Genomic DNA, 24,389 nt, shown 5'->3' on the forward strand with positions numbered 1-24,389 from the left:
ATGCTGGTCAGAAGTACAGGGTGGAATGACTTTTGTGTGCAGATTGCGTTTCCATGTTTAATAAGATTTCTACTTTTGATACACATATCCTAACTGATAGCACTTCATATAACAAATTTATTGCGTTTTCATTGAACTAGAGGGAGCACTAACAGAGCACTAACAGGACCCTTTGATTGTCATAGGGTATCCACTATCAATGAAGAAACTCCTCATTCTGAGTGCTTCATTACGGAAGTAAAAATATTTGACGTTTTCCTCAAATTATTGCTTATGATAACAGCATTAAGTATTCATTTATTCATTCATCTTTACATGTGTTTATTGTCCAAGCATTCTAATTTTAATAAGGGGTTGTGTAGAGCTTCTTAAACAATTATACTCAAATCTTCAGCATACACATGCAGTTCTATTGAAACAACAGCAAGATACAGTACAGCTCAATAATGACATCTACATAGCTGCTGACTGGCCAATGATTCAAAATCATTTGAAAGTAACAAACAGAAGTACAAGAACTGTAAGTACTTTTATGGTTGCAAAATGAAATGCTGATTAATGTTGTTAAAGCCTAAACAGGTATTTGCTTGTGGATACCAACTAATTTCCGGTAATATTTTGAGGGTTAACCGTTATGTGGTTAAGAGTTTTCAGATACTGAAAGAAATTTGTCAGGCTAGTTCCCCATTTGAAATTCTGTCTTTTCCTTGACCCTGTCCTTTAAAAGATAAGAAGACAGGTTGTGCTATTCAGTTTGTGTGGCTTGTGAAGGAAAAACATAACTTTTTGAAGTTACAGCAAGAGTAACAAATTTTGTAAAAGCTTCTTTTGCCCTTCTTCCAGCCATATAGAGAGATTATTGAATTGAATTGACTGTTAAAGATAATAGCTCTATTGTAGTTTCAATGCAGAATCACAGGCAGCACCTTCTGATTTAATCATTTTCTGCATCTTCATGTGGAATGTTTCAAATAATAATTAAACCATTTTTGCTCACCACTTTAATTTTGTGCCTGTAAGATAAACATTACAGGTACTAAAAATAAAACATGACTCATACAATGAAATGATTTGAGCAAGTTTGAAAATGTATGCATAGTGTAACATTCGAAAGCTGTGTAGGTGTTGTAGCCTTCAGTTGGACTGAGTTCAGTAGGTTAATTCTTGAAGCTTCTCAGTCCATTTCAGGATGGCAGGGGCCAAAGGTTATCTCACCAGGATTGGGCAAAAGGCTAAAAACAGGCCTGGATAGGACTGTAGTCCATCACAAAGACCACTCTCTCTCGCTCTCTCTCTCTCTCACATACACACACACACATCATATTCACACACAGTGACAATTTACAGTTAGCAGTTAACATAACCAAAACAAAATACCTAATTAAATACATAAAAATCTTTGTAATTAAGTCCTTTTTTGCATGACTCTGTCTGGCTTCTAGCAATTTTCATTAAATAAATTATTAAATAATGACAAATGTTAAGGAATAACAAAAGTGAAAGGCAAACATTTTTTGAAAGCAACTGACCATTATGGGTAAACGTGCCATTCCGATGGAAAATTCATACTGTATGTAGATAACCCTATGCTTTCCTTGCTTGCATTTTATACTTTTAAAGTTAGTAAGATTGTCTAACTTACCTATTACTAATTAAACCAGGAGTAGGAGGAAGCTGTATCTAGCTGTGTCTGTGTGCACCAAGCTGGAAATTGTGATAAGAGGAGTGCAGTCTTGTGTGTGCACAATCAGCCAGTGACAGTGACTTCCTATCCACACACACAGTCTGCTGGTGCTTCATTAACTTGTATTGGGGATCTGTTTGCTGTCAGTAGTATCTATCAAAGGTGAACAAGAGAAAAATATACAAAATATACAAGTTGGCGTAAAAGCTCTCAAGGTAACACTGAAACAGTGAACTAATTAATGGTCGTATTTGCATAGAACGTTTCTCCATTTTAATTCTCCAGTAGATTTTCAAATTTTAAAACTGTGTACAACGCATTGTGTTGAAGATATCTCAAAAATATTCCACTGTCTTGACAAATTTCCCTAAAGAATAAGTGTGTCATATTTTAGCAAAATTGATTATTTGTGGGGTCTGCTGAAACAGAGAGACATGGCTATCACAATAAGTGTTTTGCACATTATATGTGAATGTAAATAAAAAAGACATCAGATTTTACTTACACGTGAAGTGCACAAAGAGCGGCCAGGGACTCAATAAGATTTTTATCTGTCTCTGGATGAAGTTTTATTTCCCTCTTATGGCAATAGCCTTTAATCATGTTTAAATTTCTCCTTTAATGAGCTGGTATGTTTTTTTTTTACATATTTTGGTGTGTTCTTATTAACCAGTAATATGGATGGAGAACATTACTGCCATTGTCTGTGTGGTATCTGCATTTTTCCCAAGAGTCTATGTGAGGTTTTTCTCCAGATATTGCAGTTTCCTCCCAAAGACCAACAGTTTAACTAAACTGGAGCTCTAAATTGTCCATGAATTTGTGAAAGTCAGTGAGTGACCCCTATGATGGACAAGTGCACTATCCAGAGTTGGTTCATACTTTCTGCCTGGTCCTAGACCATGTGTTCAGAAAATGGATGGATATATTGCACTTATCTTTCTTACTTACTTAAAAAAGTATTATGTTCTAAGCAATGCAGGCTGTATAAACATATTTTCTCTATTACTTAGACCCCATTACCATTCATGGCTAAGATGTTTTCTTTTCTGAATGTGCTTATTCTTCTCATGTTCAGGTGGTCCTACTGATCAGTAGCTTTAAACCACACTAATGAAAGAGTTTGTATTGTTGGGATTTTGTGTGCCCTGTCATAGTCTGGACAACTTACTCAGACCTTGCCCCCAACCCCATTTGAGCACCCCTAGAATATCATTAAAATCAGCTGATTAAGAAAATGGTTGAAAAATGGATGCTTCTATTCAAAACGCACCCATTCATTTTTCTAATATACAGTATATTTCTGTACAATACCTTTCTAAACACAATGTCTTTACTAAGAAGGAGAGCATAGATTGTCTACAGATGATGAGACGATGAAGGCATTTAGCAGACAGAACATCTCAAAAAGTGAAGAAAGGCAATGAATAGCAGCAATAGGTAGCAGTTTACACATTGGCACATTGGGTTTAAAAGAGATAGATAAAATCTGATTTTCCCTTAACTTTTTGCTAATGCTCATTGCACACTATCAGTCCTGTTAGCATATAGTATAAGGAACAATTTATACATAAACTGGCTGTCTCATCCATTTCCTGTATCAGTCAGATAATGGGATCCTTCAAGTAGAAAGAGCTACAAAAACAAAGCCATTCTAAACAATTATCATAGAATTTCCAAAGATTTTAAACATAACACAGAGGCAGGAGTTCACCATATCCTACATACACTAGCAAAAAAGAATGAGCTATTATTTCCTATTCAAAAGGCCAACTTCCATCTTCAGGACTACATGTTGTTTTTATGAATCATATCACAGGAAATTGATTGACAAGATAAGACAGCAGAAGAAGTTATGTTAAAAAGAACAGGAAGAATATACTTTATCTGTCCAAAAAAAAAAAAAGAAACTCAGACTGGCTTATTTTCTGCTAAGTATAAATAACTGTGCACAGCTTACTGTATTTACGAAAAACAGATGTATGATATGTACCTTACTGTCTTTCTCTTTAGGTCCACTTTATTATTCTTAGAGGAAACTTTGTATGCAGCAGTTATAGAAGAACATAGAACTTTATTCCACATATTCAATTATCAACACCACATAAGTCATAGCAATATCAAAAAATATTTATCATAGAAAAACATTGTCCTCCATTTTTCAAAAAGATTTAAGGTATGCACAGTTTATGTTTGGACAACAAAACTAAAATCAAAAAGGTATATATGTGGATTTCATGTATGACAGTGTCAAAAACAAATCATAAAATAATCATTTTTATTTAAGGAAAAAATCCAACAACAATATGCATTAATCCAATCTTCTGTTTCTAAAACACATGTATTATACTGTACATATTTGTTCCACTGACAACCCAATACAAAAATATACAGGCATTGCCCTACTAACCATTACGTCTTTTCCATTCCATGACAATATACTATATATATTCTAAGAGGTGACAAGGCAGACAGACAAATGAGAGAGAGCCACAGAAAAGTTCAGGTACACCCCTTTTAGATTCCAACAAGAAAAATGGACAATAATAGCTCAAACAAAATGTATCAAATGATGTTTCAGCACCTAACTAAACAAATAGGAACTCTATGCTCTGCTAGAGTCAGTTTCTCATTTGATGCGACCTTCTGGGAATGGGTCGGCTTTATAAGGCTGACACCGGAAAGGGGAGAGCATTTTCTGGGCAGTGGGGCTGTCAGTTGTCCTTCTTGGGCATTTTGTCTTGGTTGCGGAATAGGAAGGAGATGATAATGTTAGTGTCAGTGCCCCCTCTTATTCAGAGGCACCAGAAGAATTTCCATGTCTGACTTGAAAAGCAGTCTGCCTCCTCAAATTGGGGAGTCAGAGGACAAAACTCACCAGGATGAGTGGAAGGAAAGGAAAACATTTATTTAGTGATACTGTGGTATTTGTGGCTGTGTGCACTGGAAAAGAGGCTGGTGAAAATAAACGTCTATTATTTTAAACCCAGAGTGGTGTTGGGTGATATTGTGTCTGAGGTTTGGGGCTCAGTGGCACCCCCTTCTGGTTGCATTATGTCCCAGCACAGAGGTGAATTCCATACTGGGCTGGGATGCTTTAACAGAGGGATGGAATAAATGAGAGTAATACCTGGCTGAGACACCTTATAATTCCCATCCTGATTTGGTGATGCCTAAGGCTACTAGAACTGGCAAGAGAGAACGAAAGAAAGCAGTTCATCCCCCATTATACTAGGTGACAGTGTCCCTCATATGGACTCCCAGTCTGCACACCCACAGAGCTGCATGAGAGTTGGAGTTTGGATGAGCAGCCCTATAGAAATCCCTGGGGGATGATAGAGGGTGATGACCTCCCTGGCTTCATTATAACCCAGCAGTACTTCCAACTGACCATTTTACATCACAGGAAATGCTCCCGGGGCCACCTTAAAAGGAGCCTGCTGCCATAATTCTGGGAGTCACAGGCAAAACTCATTGGAGGAGGAGAGAAGAAAATAAAGAAAGACAGCAAACACTCAAAGTCTGTGTATTGGCCTATTTGATTGTTATTTTGAACTTTGTGGATTAAAGAATCATTTATATGAACTTGGAGGTGAGATGGGTTGTCTGTGTTTGGGGTTTGGGGAGCTAGCTAACTCCCCCAACTGGTTATTTATATTGTGGAAATCAGCCCCGGACACACACAGGCACAGAGACACAAGCCCAAAATACACCCTTTTATTTTATTTCTTATTAGCACAAAGTGCACAAATCACCAATATTGTTGTCAGTTTCTTTTGCTTCTTCTCTCTCTCTTTTACTGCCTTCACTCCTCCACACAAGCGTTGTCCTCTACCTCCCGACTCTGGCTCCCTGAACAGAGTGAGGCATCCTATTTTACAGTGCACCCAGAAGTACTCCAGGTGCACTCTGATCTTCCGGGAGCACTCCCGAGTGTGGCGGAAGTGCTGTAAGGGCCATCGAAAGTACTCCAAGTATTCCCGGATCAGAGTTCAGAGTTCTTTCCTGCTGTAGCCCACTTTTACAGTTTGTCATAAACAAAAATCAGACACATTTAGGTAAGGCAGCTGACAGAAAAGGACATATGTCTCTCACATAACACGGGGCAAGCTGACTGGCAGAGGGGGCAGATTCGCTAGATTAGCAACATGACAAGGAGATAAGCAACAAACATTTGCTTGCTGCCATAGCAGGATATTCATGGAAATAAGGAGTGTGCAGTGACCCAGAAGTTCAGTTTGTGGTTTAAAGTGGCTGTTCTAATTTCTGTTAGTAATGAACCAGCAAACCAGAATGTACCGATGTTTACAGTTTGCATGATCGTGCTTCAGATTCTTGAACTGTAAGAAATATATACATGCTTAGACATTGCCCAGAACAGCAGAGCTTACCTATGGACAGATGAAAGACATTGCTCCTGCCTGTGCCTAGGACAACATACTTTTCCACACTGTGTCTCGAAGTTGGACAAGCACGTCTGTATCATGTTTTGGCCAAGTAGTTCTTCTGAATGTTAAGCTTATACTAAACTGAAGCTATTATAATTTTACTTTAGTGTTACTGATTCTCTATTCCATTTAGAATCACCACTAGGGAAATATATAATGTAAGATACACCTTTATGTATATTGTAGGATTAGTAATGGCTGCAATCTCTAACAAACCTCTTCTCAGGGTGCATGCACCCCCTGCTGGATACATCTGTCTACTTTACTCCGGCTGCTTGTGACTGGTAATTAGACTAAACAAGTTTAATTTTTTTGTAATTAATACTAACTGATACTTTTGCTTGGACGAAACAGAACTTTTTTAATGTTCAAGTTTGTACTGGATGCTCTGATTTCCAGTCATTCATATAAGCTGTCACCCTTATATCCCTGTACCCTTAACAACACTCATAGGCAAGATGACATCTTAAACAAGGTAAATGTGTTGTTTTTATTCCTGACTTCCAAGATTATGTTCAATTTTAGCATTATATGCTGAACTATGCTGTTGAGAAAGAAGATGAAAAGATTGCTTCAAGTTCTACCACTGTTTCAACTGTTGAAATTAGCCAACTACTTCTTCCTTTGTTTCAGATAAGGAACTTCTCAGTTTGGGTGGGGGAATAAAGAATCCAAAATATCTGACTGAGACAGGGTCTTTCTTAATAATGAAACAACTTTTTGTTATTACTCAAAGTATTCTGTACTTTATTAGTTCTTAAATCACTGAATATAAATAAGAATGATTTCAGTTTTAATTTTAGAAAGAAAGCTATTTAGTCATTTCATTTTTAGATGGCATACAAAGTAATCTAAAAATGATTTGTATGCACATATTAATCAATTAAATCTAGACTTTATTGTCTTTATATTCAGTATAACCACTGGCCTGTCATACTTATAGTATTTATCATCTGTTTAATTTATAACGTTCATATTTGTATTCATCCTCTTTAATAAAACCCCTGTGTGCGTCCAGGTGTCCGTGTGTGTGTCTTCTGGTGAAGTGCGCATGTGCGGGCCGCGCAGCGCATTGCTCCATGCCCCACCCATGTGCATGGCTCCGTGGACGCACACACACTGGAAGCCGGGCACACAGTGAATGGCCTAGCCGCTGCCGCGCAAGATAAGCAAATAAAGCGCACACACAGGAAGCTAAGCACACAGTGAATGGCCTTGCCACGGCCGCGCATGATCCTCTTTAATAAAACCCCTGTGTGCATCCAGGTGTGAATGAGAAAGAGTATAGGAGTTAGGCGGAGTACTTTGTTTCTTGGTGCAAATAGAATTGTCTGAATCTTAATATCAGCAAAACTATTGACTTTTGCCGCACCAAAAGGTCTCAATGTCCAGTCACTATTTAAGGACAAGTACTTGGGGGTCCACTTTAAAGACAAGTTGGACTGGTCTCCAGAAAACAGAGGAACTAATTAAGAAAGGGCAGAGCAGACTCTTTTTTCTTAGAAGATTATGTTCCTTTCCTTGATGACATCCTTGACATCTTTTACAACTCTGTGATGGCCAGTGCAATTTTCTATGCTGGGCTTGCAACATAACTTCAAAAGAGGCCCAACAAATCAACAAACTAATTAAAAGGGCAGGCTTAGTATGGTAAGCACTGTGGACTGCCAGGAGGTGGCAGCGAAGAAAATTAAAGCAAAACTGAGTGCTATTAGAAACAATGCTGCACATCCTCCCTCTAACACACTTAACACTGAAGACTTTCAGCAAGCGAATTATTCAGCAGAAGTGTGTCCAGAAATGCTGCTCTGCTTCTTCATACCAGTAGTAATACTCCTGTATAATGTCTCACTGTGTCTGTGACAGCCAAGTCAGAAGCTTTCTTTGTGTTTAATTTTCTTACTTTATAGTCAATCTGGTATATGTTCAAACCAAACTTTGTATTTATTTATGTATGTACTAGAGGGCTCTGCCCCCTTGCTTACTTCGCTCACCAATCCCCGGACGGGTGCTCTGCGCTAGCCACTTCACCGATCTGCCACTCGCATATGGGGAAGTGGATGTACAATTTAAACAGATTGTTATTTTCATGGGAATTGATACATATGTATAATAGAACTATTTTACATTACAGCGAATAATTAACCCTAGTAAAAAAATAGTAAAATGTAATAAATTGAAAGAAAATTATGTTTCATGTTGTGCTAGAGGTACAGTATTCATTGCATTATACGTTTTTGTTCTGTTTGGCTTTGAAATGAACATGCAAATACTTTTTAAACTTAAACTTTTACTGTAAAACGTCAGTAAAAACAATATTTGGAATTAACTTTTTGTCAATATCACATTGAATTTTGATTCCGTGTTTGGAGTTACATCGTGACAACGCAACGTCTAACTGCCCATGAGTGAATAGCGTTTCTTTCTCTCTAATAAATAAACTGACTTTTTCAAATGTTTGCCCCTGTGATTTGTTAACTGTCATAGCAAAAGCTATTCTAACAGGAAACTGTAAACGTTTTAATATGAATGGCATATCAAAATCTCCTTTGGTGTTTATTGTCATCTGCGGAAGATGTACTACGTTACCTTTCTTGTCGCCTGTTAAAATTTTACATGTCAGTATTGTTCGACCAATTTTGAATACAACTAATCTTGTCCTATTGCATAGCCCATCACTTATACATAAATTACACAATAACATTACGATGCATCCTTCTTTTAACAGTAATTCGGCCGGTGGAAGACCGGTCAGTGTTAATGGTTGTAGATATTCTACGGAATATTGTAAGTTGAAGTTTTTACCACCAATTGTTTCAGCATAGTCTATTGATACGCATTTGATCAATCTATCTAATAAAATCAATGTGTTGAAAATAACTGATAGAACAAAATTTATTTTAGAATTAGCTACAGATTTGATTTATTCAGGATGACAAACATGCTCATGTTTGTTAAACTTTACAAAAGTCAAAGCCAAATTGCACTAATATCAATATTATTTAAATTATTTTCAAAACAATGTATGGTCTAAAATTCTAAATAATGCATTGTGGCCACTAGGGGAATATCAGTGCCCAGACTCCAGAATGAACTGCCAACATACAGTCCTGAGTTCAAACAAGGTTGCTTTATTTAACATAGTACCTTCCTTAAGCCAACACAATAAAATACATTCTTATTCTTCCCTTTTCTGTCCTTCCACTCTCCCCAAGCAAGCCTTGTCCACCTCCTCTGCATCCTCTCTCTGGGTGAGGCAGACTGGCTTCTTTTACACTGGGCCTGGGTGCGTTTCCAGTGCTGTAACATTGCACCCCGGAAGATGCTCCAGATAAAGCAGCCATAAAGTAGGAGATACTTCTCTCAGCAGTGCCCTCTGGCAGCTCCCAGGGCACCCAACAGGGCCGTACTCCTGGACTACTGCTCCCACGAACTTCTGTGGGAGCCCAAATTGGGGGTATGCCAGAGGAGTTAAAGAACATTGCGCACTGGAGAACTCTTTGACCCCATGGAGCAGTTATCCATTGTCTTTCCCTTAGGTGTGAGGCAGGGAGCAGCACTCATCCTGTCTCGGACACCCAGCCATCTTGCTGCTTCTTCTAGCATTGTGTATTTCTGAATGGGCAAGGTATATCCACTTGTATGTATTACAATATGTTTTGAAGTTTTGATTACCTCCGCAATATGTAACACTGTGACTATCTTGTTTAAATTCAAAATCACCAGCTTGACATATTACATTGACATAAACTTATGCAAATGGCAATAACGTGCAATGCAGTGGTCCTTACTGTGCTAGCTGATGACACCATATTCTATATATGATGCTTAAAGTCATAAGCTTTTCACTAACATAACAAGATCCACCCATGTTTTGTGTTCAGTTCAGGAGATCAGGGCAGAATATTATGCAGCAACACTGTGGCATAAAGCATGAACCATTGCCAGTCAGGGCACAAGGATATTTCAGCACACTCAAAAAAACACCAAAACTTACTCCCACCAGACCAATTCAAAGTCATTCATGAACCTAACATTTACGTCTCTGGGGTGTGCAAACAAACCAAGAATACTCACACACTAAAAACTCCACACAGACACCTGGTGCTGGATCAATAGAAGTTAATCTAGAGTGTGGCTATGGTGAATGTAGAGCATAGGGAAAGGTCAAGAAGAGACATCACTGGGACATAAAATGATTGCATTTTACTATTAACCTGAATAAAAATTTGGAAAAACAATACAATTTTGCTACCCTTCACCTCATATGTTAACCAGCACAAAGGACAGGACTAATCACAACATCATTATGCCTCACATAAAAAATATATATTGCATTCCAATGAAAGAAAATACATTTTCATTGTATGATGATGATTCCAAAGGCTAGACATGTACAAGATGAGAGTATTATTGTCTGGAAGATGAGGCAAGAATAAACAATAGGACTATACTTGGAGCTCAAAATATAGTATGGGTATGGGTCACATTTGGCTTCACCACGTAGCCATCACTGACTTTTGAAGAATGAATGGTGGGATATAAAATGTTAAATACTATTACAGTAGTGGTTCCCAAACCTCAGTCCTGGGTACCCCACTGGGTCACTGCACTGACCGAGTTTGGGAACCACTGTATTAGAGGAATCTAAACAATGGTAACAAAGAGTAAAGACAGAGAAGCTGAAGTGATGAGTCCATTGTGTGGACATTGGGAAGCCAGGTCAGCCTTCTCCCATGTTTGTTATTCATCCTTAAATTTATTCCAGTCTTTCTCAAAAGGTAAGAGTTAGTTGCTTTATTGTTGTGAACTTCTTCTACTTTCTCACCTTATGTTATAAAATAAAATATGTACTCTGTATTTTTTGTCATGTGAAATAATTTCTTTAATCTCACAAAGAAAAAGATGAACAGGGCTACCCTAGATGTTTCTTTTGAGGAATTTATAAATTAATTTATATTCAATGTAGATTTTTCGTTAAATGTGTCATTTGTTTATGTTTTATTATCCAGTACTCCCACTTAAAGCTGTGATTTTTGTGCTCACATTAAACATAAAGTACATTAAATACAGCACATTTTTAAACCATCTTTATTCCTTCTGGAACAGCTCAAACATTACATTTCTTTCTTGTCCTTTTTTATTTGCTTGGGCAGTGATCCTTGCCTTGACTACTAATCTCACTTCTGACCACCGCACTGCCCTATCAAAATTTGTAGCAAGCAGGTTGTTATCAAGTTTTTAATCTTTTAGTCAATCACACTTCTATTCTACCCTTGTATTTTTTTGTAATCTGTAAAAACTCCAGTCTATTACTACCATATGTATTAGCTTCTCGTTATGTTTTGCTGCCACCTTTAAGACATCAGTATCCTCTCAAATTAGAATATTCAGTCATAAAGATAGCCTAGCAAATGTCACACACGTGCACATGGGAGGCAGCTAAAGGGCTTGAGTGTCGGCGGTTCTGAGGCATGCCAGGATGTGGCAGAGTGCACTGACTCTTTTTCTCCCTTTCCTGTAGGCCATTCCCGGGAGAGTCCACCTGGCTCTCTTGACGTCACTTCCGGGACCGAGCCAATGGAAGTAGACCTTACCGGCTCCGGCCCCTGAGATGTCACGTCTGGGCTCGAACCAATGAGTGAAGAACATGGGCCTGATCCTTATGACCTCACTTCCTGTCTTCCCCTTTAAAAGCCTACCCTTTTCCCTTTTCCCTCAGTCTTGTTCTGGACTCAGTTGTATGCACTTCAGTGTTGAACATTTGATAAAAACGACTTTTGCAGCCGGGATACCATATTACACGGGTGGCTGCCCCAAACCTTTATCTGTTTATGTTTCATTTTTGTGACACAGAGCATATCAGTCCCCTTCTCAACACCAATTTATTATTGCATACTTAGTCCTAAGAAAATCTTGTTTACATATCTTTCTCAGACTAGTAATAGTGGTACAACACCAACCACAGGCGACAAACTCAACAAAAGCTTAAATGCAACATCAAATTCAAGTTTATTCTCACATGTAGAGAGTAAACTTAAATTCTTATATGCATGCCTGACCAACATAAAAGTCGTCAATTTCCAGATACATAATCAGAAAGTATTAGTAGTTGTTTAGAATTCGTTATGATAATTTTTGACAATGTTTTCCAAATCATTTACACTAAATTAATTGCTACTTTCATATCTGAAATATGTTATTGTTATTTTGGTGAGAACATCACAATGCCATTACATTTGTCTTTTTTTGTTGGTTGGCCATGGGCATCACCATATCATTTATAGCAACCCATTGCTAGTCATATGGTTCACAGACTGTGACTTCATTACAGTGCCTTTATAAAAGGTTACAGGCCTCACAGCCTCACATCCGTATTTTTAAATATAAAAGGGGAAAGCTTAATCTAAAATATATGATCTTCTACTGGAAAAGGTTTAGGGTTTTAATCTTTTACGACTTTTGTGTACATTTTGACTTTGTGTACGTTTTGGTTTTTAGCTGTATTTTTCAATATTCAGCCTAACTACACCCATGTCCTCTTTAGTTCACAACAAGTACTTCATTTGATGACAGCACTAGTCAAATATGGACGTCACCAGATGATATACTGTACTGTAGATCAATCATGCAGCTCTCACTATGAGTGACTGTACAGTATGACCTAATGGCAGTAACTGTCCATGAATCCAATGATGTTAGTAATAACGGCTTTCTGCTGTTTCGCAGAATCAATGGGGAGAAACGTGACTGTATAGAATGGCTAAGGTCTTCAGTAATCCAGCTTTTCTTTCTACACCCCCATGTGTCATATATGTCTCAAACACAAAGGAGCTATGCACCGGTTATATTTTTTTGCTGACCTCCCTCTTAATAAATAATGATACTTTTCTGTAAGATTCAGCCTTTTTGAACTTTTTTTTTATCAACTTAACAAATCAGTTGAAGATTGTTTAAGGGTTTAACGAAACTTTAGTTTGTTTTCTGTATGTTGATGGCACGGCTACAACTAAATAAATAAAACATATTTGACACATGTAATTACACTTAGAATGCAAATTGTTGTAAAATTGTTAGTTACAAGAATTCAATAAACATACAAACATCATTAAAGTGTTTGTCCTGCAATAGGTATGATTTAACATTGATGTTGACAGTAAAAATAGTTGTAATTGTCAAAAATGCATAGTTTGTAGTAAAAATATATGCTTTGAAGGACTGCGTTAAGAACCAGTTAGCATTTAGGCAAACCTAAATTCAGATTGGCTCAGTTTGCTTTGATAATTCAGTAACAAACTTATCATTACTTTTATGTAAACAAATGTTAATTGAAAAGAATAAGTACAATACAGAAAGAAATAGGATGTATCAAATTATAAGGTAATGAGATAAAACACCCCACCCCAACCCTGTGAGGAACAAAATGAACACAAAATGCAGAACTAACTAAAGTGAAGCCTGCATTAATAATTAGAAAAAGAAAGGCAGCAAAGAGGATCAGTTCCATTCATCACTAGCCACAACATTAAACATAATTACTGATATAATTTTCATATCAGTAGTTTCTAATTTCGCTTCAGTTTGTCCAGGTCTGTCTGTAGTCAATGCATGCCCAGAGTCAGCAACACAAATTCCACCACAGGATGAATGAGTTACAATGAGATTGGTGTCTTAAAAGTCAAAATTTAGTCCCTCAGCACCCAGATCACCAATTCAGAAACAGAGCTGGTGCTCTGCGTTTAGCAGCATGTTCTTTGGGGCATGACAATAACAATGTTCTGAGAACTGATGATTTCATAGTGTTTAATTTTAGAATTGCAAACTATATAATTCAAGCAGTTGAAGTAAAATGTCCCCCAGCTTCTAAAGTTTCCAACATTGCACTCCCAGGCCAATGACCTTATTCAGGCATTAACAGTAATTTATTAACAGCTGACTAAGGGATTAAAGATAAAATTCATATCTATGTACACCTCTTCTTCTTCTTCTTTCCGCTGCTCCCGTTACTGGTTGCCAAAGCAGAACATCCTCTGAATCTCACTCTGTCACGCCCATCACCTGCATGTCCTCTCTCACCACATCCATAAACTTTCTCTTAGGCCTTCCTCTTTTTCTCTTGCCTGGCAGCTCTATCTTTAACATCCTTCTCCCAATATACCCAGCATTTCTCCTCTGCACATGTCCAAACCAACATAATCTTGCCCCGCTGACTTTATCTCCCAACTGTCCAACTTGGGCTGACCCTCTAATGTACTCATTTCTAATCCATCCATCCTCGTCACACCCAATGCAAATCTTAGCATCTTTAACTCTGCCACCTCCAACTCTGTCTCCTGCTTTTTGGTCAGTGCCACCATCTCCAGCCCATATGCACACCAAAGTTAACAATAAATGTTGGAGCTTACTTATTTCTGCCCACTTACTGAAATTATATTGAGCTGTTGTGATACAGTATAGAAATGCATTCTCTTCACTATTGGGTAGTGATATGGGAGGTATGTTTAGCAAGTACGCCTCACTTAAATGGACAACCCAAGCTTATTTCAGACTCTTTTTAGTTCTGCCAAAGAAGATTAAAGCTTGGTAACTGAGGCAACTATGCATCACCTCTAAGTCTGCTCCACATCATGCTAAAGATGAAGCTTAGCAGAGTGTTGTGGATATGGTTCATAAAATCCATGGTTGTTGAATTTAGAACATTTTTTTAAGACTAGCTAATGTTACTGCATTCTTAGTTACTGTATACTATCACTCAAATTAATCTGATATGTTTATTACAAACTTATAAAACATTTTAAAATAAACTATACTGAAAACTCCAAGAATTAATAGCATAATAATTTAAAGTATTTTTTTTAACATATCTAATGTTGCTGCATTCATAGTTATGCAATCATTCTAACTAATCTGATAAGTTCAATACAAAATGACAAAACATTTAAAACTGCCTGCCCAGGGTTTGTTTCATGCCTTGCACCCTATGTTGGCTGGGATTGGCTCCAGCAGACCCCCATGACCCTGTAGTTAGGAAATAGTAGGTTGGGTAATGGATGGATAATAAATAACAATATTATGTAATTTCTACACATTGCTCTTTTTGTCAATGAGAGGCATAATGAAGATTTATTGTAATAATAACAGGTTCCGTGAAGTTGAAATCATTAATTATAGAATTTACCAATTCTAAATCAGTAAACCTCTAATGCTAAGCAGAACAGTAATGATATAATAATATAATGTGCAAGAAAAAATGCAAGGCCTTTGTGGATTCACCATGGGTAGTAATCCTTTTTATAAAATTTAATTGAAGTATAAGCTTATGTACTACACAGAGGTTTTAAACCTCCAACACAGATAATGATTGAAATTGTCATTTTTGATATGACAATAATATTTGTATATCGTATACTAATAAGCAGTAACTTATATTGAATAGATTCAATTTCATTCTTCATTAACTAATTGCACTTGACCTCTTTATTATTCTTATAAAATAGTCTATTATTGCTCTCATTACACTAGTGAATTATTAAAAGACAACATTTGAATTGAGGATCAGCCGGTAAAATAGAAACTAATTATAAATATTGACAAATATGGTCTGGTCCACATACTAATGATTTGCATAAAAATAGAAAATCTAGGATGCAAGGAATGTCATTCCACCATCTTAAATCCCAGACTTGCGATGATATTGTCTGCTTTGATGCTGTAACCATTGTGGAGGATGGTCGGCTGTTTATCCCAGTCAATACCCCCAAGCCGCCAGGTGAAGCCCTCCTTTCAGAATGGAGGTCCCCAGAAGACCAGCAGGGCATCATGGACAATGGAGTTTTTATGCACCGCCCTGCTGGATGCCATGGGAGCCACGAGAGGGAGCTGCAGGGAGGACCGAAGAGTTCTTCGTGCCCTATGACCCGGAAGTTCCTCATAGGAAGAGCGACGGGCTTCCGGGGTGAGAAAAAGCATTGTTTACCCTGACCCGGAAGGAATAAGGACTTATGGACTGTTGGATTGGGAACACTTCCGGGTCGGGGATATAAAAGGACTGTGGGAGCTCCCAGACGGCGAGCTGAGTTGGAAGGCAGGGTGGCTAAGCGTCTGGGAGTGGAGGATTGGTTTATTGGATTATTGTATTGTTCATTTGAGAATTGTGGAGAGGAGCATGCTTTGTGCACTTTATTATTATAATAAATAATTATTTGAACTTTTATCTGGTGTCTGACATGTGGTCCGAGGGTACAAGGGTGAGAGGAAACCTGTAATCTGTCACAATTGGCGTAGTCGGCAGGATTCTCTGGCCGTCAGTTTGGCGGAGGACCTGAATTTAAAAATTGTATTGTGGGCAGAATACCCCAAGAAGACAGCGTCAAGACACGCAGAAAATCGCCAGAAACCTCACCTTTATCAAGTCCGTCATGGGGAAGAAGAAGACAAAGCAGGGCGCCAGCAACAGCGGAGGTCTAGCGCTCGACATTGCCTGCGCTCAAGTCGAGCCATGGAGCAGCTACGCGTTTCGGGAGAGATTTCCAGAGGAGGACATCTCCGACGAGGTATGTGCAGGGAATGTACTTTACAATCTTTTTAATTTAACACCTGTTGTCCCGTGTACATACCTCCCAGATGTCCATCCGAAGGCTCTGCGGGAGGCAGAAGATAAACTCGAAGGCGATGGCGCGCTCTTGTTCAGGCAACCGAGTAACCTGAAAGGCTTCCGCATTACGGGTGCCGGCAATGGACACGGGGCGTACCACGAGGGATTCCAGGAAGGTGACGTTCCGTGTCCAGCTGTTTGTGGCTTCGCCCAAGAAAAGATGGACTTGATTTTTCCGAAGGGGAAAGGGGAGGCGAGCGGAGCACCGCTCACAAATCAAAAAGGTAAGGAGGGTCGGGAAATGGCTGTTCGGATGTCGTAAAAGTAATTAAGACAGACCTCAGTCCGCTGAAAGAAGCGACCCGATCCTCGACCGCTGCCTTAGAGAACTCCAAGTCCCAGAAGCCTCCGTGAGACCCGTCAGAGCCCGTGCCAGAAGCGGGCGTGCTCATTGGCTCCCAGCCGGCAGAGAAGACAGATGAGGAAGTAAGTCTTATGCCGGTCGAAATAAATAATATTGACTTGCGGGAACTCGAACGCTTGATCGAGCCCGTAAAGCGTTGTTTACAGGTCCTGACGACCATTGAGAAGATCGTTGGGGAATTGGGAGCAGTAGCCAAAGCGCCGTTGGAAAAGCTGAGGGACTACGTGCGCCGATTTGGTGGGGAGCCTCCCGTATATCATGATGTGGCGGTACAGGTATATGAAACCCGTACCGTATATAAAACAAGAGGGACGCAGTGTAATCCGGGCCCACTTTAAATAAATAGCGGGTGCCAATACACGGCGTGCCCTACAAGAGAGGCCGGTACGATAACCGAGTGGCCGGCGGAAGGGCTAATCGATCCGGGCAGCTACACAGTCCTGACTCCGGGAGCGAGACAGCCCTAAAGACGCCGCCACCAGTAATTTATAAAATAAAAGGGGTGCAGACAGTAAAGGGTCTCTCTTCATCTAGTAGAGAGACTCAGACTGTGGACAAGCCCCAGATCAAGCAGGAGATCCCGAAAATAAAACGGGGGTCTCCTGACAAAGTAAGAGAGAAAGCACCATTATTGGCGGCAGGGGTTTCACTCCCAGCAAAACAAGGGGCGGACCTAACATTTCCTAATTGTTTTCAGTCCCGCAGGGGGAGAATACCAGGAGGACGGAGGCAGTGCTACGGGTGCCGAAGGTTGGGCCACATTTGGCGATACTGTCCTTGGAGAGAGGGGGACAAGATATCGAATTGGAATAATATTCCCCCTAGGTTCTCCAGGGACCAAGATATTCGGATTAATCCAGGCTCAACCGGAACGTCCTCTTGGAGGAAGACTTCCCTCTCGGGGCAGGCTGCTCCGAATCTTTGTAATTCGTCGCTAGGGGGGGAATACTGTGGAGGATGGCCGGCTGTTTATCCCAGTCAATACCCCCAAGGCGCCAGGTGGAGCCCTCCTTGCAGAATGGAGGTCCCCAGAAGACCAGCAGGGCATCATGGACAATGGAGTTTTTATGCACCGCCCTGCTGGATGCCATGGGGGCCACGAGAGGGAGCTACAGGGAGGACCGAAGAGTTCTTCGTGCCCTATGACCCGGAAGGAATAAGGACTTATGGACTGTTGGATTGGGAACACTTCCAGGTCGGGGTATATAAAAGGACTGTGGGAGCTCCCAGACGGTGAGCTGAGTTGGGAGGCAGGGTGGCTAAGCGTCTGGGAGTGGAGGATTGGTTTATTGGATTATTGTATTGTTCATTTGAGAATTGTGGAGAGGAGTGTGCTTTGTGCACTTTATTATTATAATAAATAATTATTTGGACCTTTATCTGTTGTCTGACGTGTGGTCCGAGGGTACAAGGGTGCGAGGAAACCCGTAATCTGTCACACCATACAGGTATTCTTAGCAATCTACAACATTATAATAACGTAATATTATAAACAATATAGAACATTATGAAAATTTAGAAGAAAATGGCAACACAGACAGCAAAAAACACAAAATGGTGACAGGATTATATTACTATCATAATAATAAAATAAATAAATGCTTGAAAAACAAATATTTTTGCTTGAAATCATTCATACATGATTCAAAACTTAAAAATCAAATCATAGGATTAATACATACACAATCTAATCTGTTCTTACTGAAACCTGGACTCATAGCTCCAACACTGTTCATTAATTTTAGGTATAATTCGTTGATAATTTCAGAAATATTGTTTTGAATTTAATTTTAAATGATGAACTGCATATTATGTCTCTAAAGGTAGGTGATATCACATACTTTAAGGTGTATATTTTAAAAAGTAAAAGAGAATCAAGCACAATTACTATACTAATTTATAGACTACCTGGGTCATCTTCATTATTTTTGACTGAATTTACAGCCTTTAATTATGATCATGTAGTGTCCATGTATGTTTTTAATGCTCATATGGATTTGGAAATGCACATCTTTCACAAATGGTTTAGACACCTCTGTCACAAGAATGAGCCAAAGACATCAAGAAAGGCTTGGGGTAGCCACCAATATAATATGCCCTGGCTGCAAATAGGTAAATAGTTGTGAGATGTTCACAAGTCACAGTCCAAAACAGAACTGTGGTAGGTTGTCAAAGATGGCGGCCTTGTTTGCCAAGACAGAAAGTTAGGTCATCAGGCCCGGAACCAGAAGTGGCACCATCAGTTTTGTGGGGGGGTGTAATCGGAAGTGATGTCATCAGAGGTGCCAGAACCGTGCGGGATTTCCCGTGGATGGTCTGCAAGGGATTGAGAAAGAATGACAGTGCACCTCACCATCCCCTGGGGCCTCATGTATAACGCCGTGCGTAGAACTCGCACTATAACATGGCGTAAGCACAAAAGCCGAAATGTGCTTATGCACAGAAAAATCCAGATGCAGGAATCTGTGCGCATCCAACTTCCACGTTCTTCCGCTACATAAATCCCGATCAGCGTGAAAACTAACGCTCGTGCACGCGCATTATGTAACGCCCCAAATCCTCCCAGAATTACGCCTATTTGAATATGCAAATCAATATAAATCGCCCTTAAGCGCAGCCTTCTGTGAAAAGACAATGGGAAAAGCACGGGGAAAATATAAGAATTTCAGCGAATACCAAGTGGAGGCAAAGGAAAAACATACTATTTGTTCAAATAAACCGTGGTATAATCAACAAAATGAAGTTGATCGAGTGACATAGCGTGTTGGAGAAACTTGAAAGCTCACATTCACAAAATCGCACAGTGCCGGAAATAAAAAAGAAGTCACATATCAAAGTCGCCATGAGAAGAAGAGTTGTAAGCCCACTGTCTGAGTGTCATATGAAAGTTTATTAGGGTACAGAGAAAAAAGGCACACGGTGGGGAAAAAGCACGAAATGTCAACTTCAATCTCGACATTTCCACTTTAATCACGTAGTTTATTTTGTCATTTAGTAGAACATTATAAACTTCATCTTAAAATCGTTTAATTAACCAGTTTCTCAAATCACATCGTAATTAAAGTAGCACGTTAAATGCTTTGTTTTGTATTTGATCTTCTACTCGTATGTGATCTATGTGTGTGAATCACTACTTGCTTCTTAAACTGGCTCTCTTCCTCCAACTGGACACAGAGTCCATTACATTTGTGATATTACAGCTCTCTGAATAACTAAAATACTGAGATGTATACGTGATGTCATTTTCATGATGATAGGAGCTAAAGCACATTATTAAACATGTGTTTCATGAGCCTCGTGCTCATGACAAGCATTTATCTTTTGTCGAAATTTGTCGCTGCGTTTTTAGCTGTGTTGTTATTTTCTCTTTCTGTTTTATATTCAATATATATTGCCTGGCGCCCAAGAGTCCTTGCTTTTCTTTCCCCAAGTAACCGATCGCCATACAATCAGCTCTGTAATAGACGTTAAGCCATCTGTAAGCTTAGCGCCGATTCTTCAAAACGTTTAAAGAACATTGAAATATCTTCGTAGTACATGTTTAATTATTCTATCCTTCACAACACTCCCAGTGAAGAATATAGATTATTTAAATGAAGTTAAAGTTTTATGTGTATAATTTAACAAACATATTTTGCTGCATTTCACCTTAAAAATGATATGTCATCATATGTAAATACGCGCTTTATAAAGTGGCTCAGGTTGTGAGATATTATAACTGTAGTGCAAGTTTACAGTGGGGTGATTGTACTTATAAGTACAAACAGTTCTACAAGGAGCAATTGATTGAGTGCATTTAAAGTTCTTGGGATTAAACTGTTTCTGAACCGCGAGGTCTGTACAGGAAAGGCTTTAAAACGTTTTGCAGTGGCTGAAACATTGTGTCCTTAAAGCTGTATACCGATAATTCTCTTTCCGATCAGCTGCTGCTGTGATTCACACTCAGATACAGTGATATAAATACTCCGAGTGGTGCAGTGAGAGTAATATGGAAAAGATGATCCGCTGTGGCAACTCCTAAGAAGAAGAAGAAGAAGCTGAAGAAGAAGAAGAAGAAGAAGAAGAAGTGAGAGTAACAACGCTAAAGCAGTTATGGTATTTGGAATACTATGGCTGTTCCCTGGACCATTATATTGTTACGAGTTAATTACAATCAGATGCATTACACTAATAAACAATATGCGGTTAGTTTCTGTGTATTAATAAAGCCGCGTCATGAAAATAATGAGTAATCACACAAGAACAGTACCATTGCTTTGACGCTGGGTGCCGCCAGTTTGCAAAACCGAGCGGAGAACTTGCGTACGACAAGGCATGAGGTACCGTGGAAAAGTGCGTGGCTTTACGCCAAGTGTAGGTTTTATACATCGCGATTTGAACGTGGAAAAGTTCTTACGCAACATTTCTGTGCATACGCACCATTTATACATGAGGCCCCTGGTCTGGTGTGGAATTACTATTATTCAGGCCTTTTAGCTGCCTCCCAATAGCACGTGTGTGACATCTGCTAATCTTAGTATTATTCTGCCTAGCAGTGAAAAAACTGGCAACATGTTCTGAAGAAGGACAGATGAAAAAAATTGGCCAGGAAATGACCCAAATGAACAAACCGAACAAACAATCAGAATAAAACTAATAAGGTCATAAATGGGACATAAAACCATCAAATCCAAAACATGAACCTACAGAGCCCCTAAGAGACATGAACAAAAAAAATTTATATATTTCTCATGTGCATAACATCTTTTTTGCATGCACACAAGAAACTTTCACATGCTCATGAGATCTTTTTGTGTACATACGCGACAGTGTTTCTGGGATACACGTGTCACTTTAGAAGCTCTGTACTTCAGGTGCTCCAAATAATTCTGTTCTGCTTCTACTGCTGCATAGGCCTATATTTTAAGCTCAAAGTCTTCCTCTAGACCTCAAAGAATCTAGAAAATCATCTTTCTCCATTGTTCATGTAGTAGATATCTGTATTGCAACCAGCTTCTGGGATTGACAGGATGTGGACATAAATACATTTCTGTTTTTTCTTTCCTAATATCTTGCAAGTGCGCAAAATCTTCTCATATGCATATAAAAAGATATTGTGAGCACTGAAAGTTTTCTCGTGAACACTGAAATAAGATTTTTTGGTTCATTTTTGCTCATGCCCCTTTTGGGCTCCATAGAAACCAAAAGACAAAGTCAAAAAAATAACGTAAGGATTCTAAAAGCAGATTTTAATAAGACGAAAATCAAAAGAACTGCAAGGTTATATTTAGGACTCTATCCAAATACATGGATATTAACTGTATACTATACTAGTGGCCTGTCAAATGTCATGCAATACATGAGGTAAGACAGCAACAAAATGGTGGTGTCTATGAAACTTCAAAATGATGCATTGTAAAAGTGAAGTCATAATAAAGTCATACAAACAACGACAAATATGTAGAAAAGTATGAAATTAACAAAAGCATCCCGGACAATAATGAAGGGTTGGCTTTTGCCAAATTGTCAAAGGTTCAACTCATTATTACAATCATACATTGGACCCAATTATTACTTGTTGCATTAAGATTCAAAATGTATTACTCCTGTAAATAAAGGTATCTTTAACCACTAAAAAATCTTGTTTGACTTTTTCATGATCTTACCAATGCCAATGTTAAAACAGGATCAGTATTGCATGTAGACTACAATTCTACATGAAAACTTGTGGATACTACGAAAACATCAAACTTAATTGTATAGAACAATAAAGCTCAGTTAACACTAAATTATAACGTGCCTCTGAAAACCCTTAGATATACAGGAGTTGTCTCACACAACACAAAAGTGGTCAGAGCACAAAAAGCACACCTTGGTTCAATGATTGCACTCACACTTGTAAATGTGTGTTACTGTCATTTTGAAACAAACAACCAAAATAGTGCTTGAGTGGTAGAGGTTAAATATCAGTTTAAAATGGATAATATAAAACAAGAGTTGTATGGCTGCTGAGATCTGTTATGTGTAGTCAGGAGGTCCTATTTCCTAAATTCATGCTGTTGATATTTAAACTAAGTTGTTACCTGCTATATTTTTATGTTCATCTTGAATTGCTCTGTCTCTTGCTATCGCAGTCAATAAAGCTATGGAAGTTAGTGAGCATACATGGAAAAACCCATGCTTTCCTCAAACATCTGGAGAAGTTCTGTGGTGGTGTTTCATATCACCAACACCACCTAATTGAGGCACTGTGCAGCTACCTGTCTTACTGGAATGAAGGTGGGTACACCAGCTGTCCACAAGACTCTCTGAATCAAATCCTTTTGGATGAAGCATGGAAATAATGAGGAATGATTTAAGGACATCTATGTTAGGCATAATGCACAATGGGTGACCTTTTTGGCCTTGGAATCTCTGCAAATTTTATTTTTTATTATTATATGATTATTTTTTTTTTTTGTTTTTTTCTGTATTCCCAGCCATCTGACCTTATCATGGTGCCCATCTGTAGAGACGTATAGTAAGATGTTGAATATAAGGACACAACTTTTCTAATAATTATATCTATTATGAGTACAATAATGCATGGACAAGCATCCCAAAGGGGATGGAGGACGATTCCTTGCCCAGCTGGGATGCCATAATAAAGAAAAATGGACTTATGTGTTTTCCACCCAGGGCAGAACAGAAACCCTTACCCAGCCGGGAAGAGAATATAATGGAAAAACCTGGGGAGACAACAATGTTTGGATCCTGTATTGCTAGATGGCAGCATTGATGGGTTAGGATTCCCACATGGACACCCATAGGGCATGGTGAGACCTGTAGTCCAGTGGAGCAGCTATGTTGAGGTCCATTCCTTTCAGGAACGTCTGTTTGACTCGGAGGTGTTCTCATCAGGCTACACTCTAGCATCGGAAGAACTCTTGGGTCATAGGTAAAAGAAGCCACTCGACCTGATACAAGTGTGTTTGAGTCAGGGGACAGCACTTGCTTGGAGGAAGAGGAGTAGACTTAGGGAGAAGGAGGAAAAATCTGTGTGCTGTGCCTGAACCTATGACTGTGTCTGTGTTACTTGTGTCCAGAGTTTGGGGCTCAGTGATGCCCTCTATCTTACACACTATGTTATATAAGATGTATGGATTATTATTATTATTATTATTATTATTATTATTCTTGCTTAATCTAATTTGTTTTTCTTTTCTTGTAACTTTCTCTTTGAAAATTGATCTTCATTATGTGTATGAAAATGTGCTTTAG

The 24,389-nt window shown here is 38.8% G+C and overlaps 1 protein-coding gene across 1 annotated transcript in view; it reads left to right on the plus strand.

The window, feature by feature from the left end:
* Positions 1-448: 448 nt before the first annotated feature.
* The window catches only part of LOC120524418, a 53,181-nt gene continuing 29,240 nt past the window's right edge, over positions 449-24,389 (plus strand). The window contains exon 1 of the mRNA XM_039746273.1: positions 449-520. The gene's annotated coding sequence lies outside the window, so the exon portion shown is untranslated. The remainder of the gene's footprint in view (positions 521-24,389) is intronic.

Source organism: Polypterus senegalus, chromosome 2 (genome assembly GCF_016835505.1).
Source record: "Polypterus senegalus isolate Bchr_013 chromosome 2, ASM1683550v1, whole genome shotgun sequence".
Classification (NCBI taxonomy): Eukaryota; Metazoa; Chordata; class Cladistia; order Polypteriformes; family Polypteridae; genus Polypterus; species Polypterus senegalus.